We start from the raw sequence: 3,974 nt of genomic DNA on the forward strand, positions 1-3,974 counted from the left end.
CTAACACACTATGCTCGCATTGTTTCAAACATTTAACAACTAGAACAGTTTTGCAAGAAAGCATTAATCACATAATTCAGTAATAATGTTTCTAAAGCATGCCGCTAACATATATAGTATTTTACTTCCTAGATCAACTATTTCTAAGGATAAGTTACAGAATACAAATGTATTATGTTCTACTTCTTCAAACCAATTGCAACTTCTTAATATCAAATGCAGAAACAACATTCCATTCCCACAATTCCCCCCTCTTTTTCTTTCACAGTGTTGATTTCTGCAATTCCCTTTTTTAAGGTACGATTCTAAAAACTTCTTCACTTTCTCCATTCTCCATTTTGTCTAATATCATCATTTTATCCGAGTACGGTTGGTGGTTCCACTACTGTTTGCTTCAGCAGTGCAGTTTTGATTAATCACTGTACCAATCCCCTCATGTAGGAGATACAGCAATTGATGGCCGTCAGGACTCCTTCTACCACAATCAAAGAAGTAAATATGGACACAGTCATCCCTTTTCATTTGCCAAACCAGGACTCCAACTATCCAGTGAGGGAACTATCTATTCCTGAGTTTTCAGCTAATTCACTAGCAAGAGTAGTAAGCCCCTGTAATTGCTCTAGTTATTGTGCCATCCGGGGCTGTATTATTTGGGATAAAAGTACAGCAATGAGTGCCCAACATTACAAACACAACCCCCTTTTTCAGCTAGTATCATGTCTACGGCGATCCTGCTCTCCCAGGCCATCCTGCTTGTAGCATGCAATTGTTCTGCAATTCCCTTTATTGCCTTCTTTGTATAGCTTATAAATCTTTGCTGATTGTAATAGATGTAGTTTATCCAATCTAATTTTTGTTAATTGTCACCCACCAGAATAGAGATTTAAATCCTGCAGCAATTTGATTTCTAGACTTAAATTCATCAGGGACACCTCAGTGCACAGGTACCTCCCCAGTTAGATGGGAGAATGGACCGTAAGATCTTCCCACCGCAATATCACCAGAGATCCACTCCAGGGAATCCCAGCCTTGAATAGTTCCCTGCTAAATCTTTCGTAGCATCCAAGGTTTCACTGCATAGTTAGAAATTCCCTATAGGCCTGGTAGCCCTCACAGCCTGTCTTGAGAGACAAGCTGTATGGTTACCTATGGCCATGGAAAATGCAGGAGGGATTTTGGCATCCACCTCCAATATTGGGGGAAACAACAGGGGGAGTGATTTATACATTTCATTTCCCCAGGCGGTTTTCTCCTGGTACAGGGCAATCATGCATTGCATCCCTTGGGAATCTTTGATCCACCCCAGAGGAAGGGGTACTACCTGAGCTACAGGCTGTCCCAATGCGCACGCATAGCAGTTGCTATAGTTGAGACTCCAGACAGTATAATTAATCCATTCTACCCAGGCATTCACATCCCTGTATCCTGTCTCAGTTTCAAATGTTTGTCTGAGATCTTTTATTTCCATAATTACTACAGCTGCAGGACTTTCTCTCCCTTTTTCTTATCCTGGACCTTTTGAGTATGATCACGCAATGAATCCTACACATCTACTCTGAATCTAGCTACTGGATACTTTCCCCAAATGTTTATTCCAATCCCAAAAGTGATGTTAACAAGGCTATCGCCTTGCTAATTGTTATTGTCACTGGATTACACTGCAAGGCTTGGCAGTCTGGTTGGACAGTTCCCTTAAACGTACTAATTCTTTTAGGGTGTGTGATTGCAGCGTATCAAATATCCCTGGGGTATATGTCCAGCCTTGATAGGCAGTTGCCCACCATACATTATTCGATTCCCCACAGGGGAATCTCTTATTCATGCCTAATTCGGGACACAGGTATTTCTCTTCATGACTCAATTATCGTTGGGCACTTAAGCTCCTACAGGCTATCACATTGCAAACATCAAATGTGATGGTCTGAGGCGTTTCTTTCCTTGTTACATTCACCCACATCATAACAAGGTATCCTCCCGCTCCTCTCTGCCGGTCATTCTTTTCCCAAGCAATCAGTTGACTGAGACATTCTTTAAAGGTAATCACTGTCAGAATCAAAACTACTAATTGGTCCCTCTCCCACATTATTATTAACTCCTAAATATCTATTCCGTTACTATAGTGAAGAATAGGATATACTCTACTAGAAGTACAAATATATGTATATCCTAAACGCCTCCCTACCTATACAGGTTATGAACATAAATAAATAAATAAATTACAGATTAGTTTATTTGCAATTTCTTTCTAATTTTTATCTTTAGAAGATACTCCATTGCAACAGTTTCTCAAGTTTCAGGGTTAGTGGAGGGTTTTACTCAAGAGTAGTGAATCCAACCTTTCTCGGCTGTCCTGACTTCTGTTGTCAGAAGTACTTGGAACAGTCCTTCCAAGTCAGGTTGCAGCTTTGCCTCCTTCCAGATCTGGATGAGGACCCAGTCTCCAGGTTGGAATGGATGAATCGGAAATTCCAGAGGTGGTGTCTGTGCTAACAATCCTTGGATCCTGAGAGACGATAGTGAGGAAGACAATCTGAGTATACAGTTTTTAAGAAACATATCTTTAGTTTCAAACTGCGATATCTCATTTTTCCTTCAGCTTTATTTTTTAAAGGGGTTATTTTCAACCTTTCCCTATTCCCTTCCTTTGCCCAGACCATGGGATCTATATCTTTTTCATCTGTCTCAGTTAACACATTCACTGATACTGTAATTCCCTCCTGACAGGTTGTTATTTGTATTTCCAATTTCATCATAAGATCTCTCCCCAATAAATTACTACCTGCATCAGGTACATCCAATAATTGTCCTGTTATTGTCTTACTCCCTAATCTCAATTCAGTGTTTTCAAAAAGTGGTACTGTCATCCCCTTTCTCTCTACCCCACTTGTACCCTGCTCCTGGTACTAGGATTGTACAGTTACTTTCTGGTGTCTGTACTCCTCCCTCCTCATATGTTTTATTATGTTCCCTTAGAACCAAATTCTATAAAATACTAAAGGGTGTAACAATGTGTCCGTCTGGGTATGCACCCATCTGTCAGCTTGCTCTCTTCCCTTCTAAATCATTAATTAGATTCCTGTTCTCTTTAGAATACCTTATAGGTTCTGGCTAAGGTTCAGATATTTTAAGTTTACCATCTGGAATTAAAGCCAGTTCACCAATTTCTTTTCCTTCAGCTGCCTGTTTTGCCACCTGATCCACCATCATATTCCCAGTTTCCTGTACAGTGTCACTCTTCTGATGTCCTTTACAATGTGTAACAGCCATGCTGCTCTTTGGTAGATTTACATCATGCTGAATTTGTTTTCCTTGTGTGTAAGCAACCTTCACTCTTTCCAGATGGTACCATGAGTGGGTACCACCCCAAAAGCATATTTAGCATCTGTCCATATGTTTAAGATTCTTGTCAAGGCAGTTATTTCAGCCTTCTGAGTGGAAGTCCCCACAGGTAATGGTTTTGTGTCATTTACCTTGTCAGTAGCAGTTACTGCATATCCTGCCTTACAGTTTCCTTGTCTCACAAAACTGCTTCCGTCGATGAATCCAGGAATCCTCAGTGTTGTCCAATGGTTCCTCCTGTAGATCTGACCAACTGGCACAGACGGTTTCCATGCAGTCACACACTGCTGGTTTGGAGGTAGCCCTCCGTTGGTGCTCTGGGTGTTCAGCAAATTGCTTCTTCTTTTTTGATCAGTTGTGCTTTCTGCTGAGAAACTTGATAGCCATTTAAATCAAGAAATTCAGCAAGCTCACAGTCCATTGTACACAGTTCTCCTTTGTTGCTGTGGCATCTACATATTGCAGTAAGGTTCCAAAATGGGGTAGAGGAACCCAAATGTTAGGCTCACAAGCTGACCAATTCTCAAAAATCATTGGGCTGTTCTCACAACCCTGGGAAACACTGTCCAGGTTAACTGATTTTTTTTTTTATTATTATTATTATTATTATTTTATTATTTTTCCCATATTGGAGT

General features: G+C 40.5%; 1 long non-coding RNA gene across 1 annotated transcript; it reads right to left on the bottom strand.

The window, feature by feature from the left end:
• Positions 1–288: 288 nt before the first annotated feature.
• On the bottom strand, positions 289–3,943 carry LOC104917147. The gene is made up of 2 exons (XR_796769.3): positions 3,471–3,943; positions 289–2,503 (listed from the first exon to the last, which is right to left on the bottom strand). It is a non-coding gene; the product is annotated as an uncharacterized LOC104917147 (long non-coding RNA).
• Between the last annotated feature and the right edge of the window lie 31 nt (positions 3,944–3,974).

The sequence above is a fragment of the Meleagris gallopavo genome, unplaced genomic scaffold, assembly GCF_000146605.3.
Source record: "Meleagris gallopavo isolate NT-WF06-2002-E0010 breed Aviagen turkey brand Nicholas breeding stock unplaced genomic scaffold, Turkey_5.1 ChrUn_random_7180001956144, whole genome shotgun sequence".
Classification (NCBI taxonomy): domain Eukaryota; kingdom Metazoa; phylum Chordata; class Aves; order Galliformes; family Phasianidae; genus Meleagris; species Meleagris gallopavo.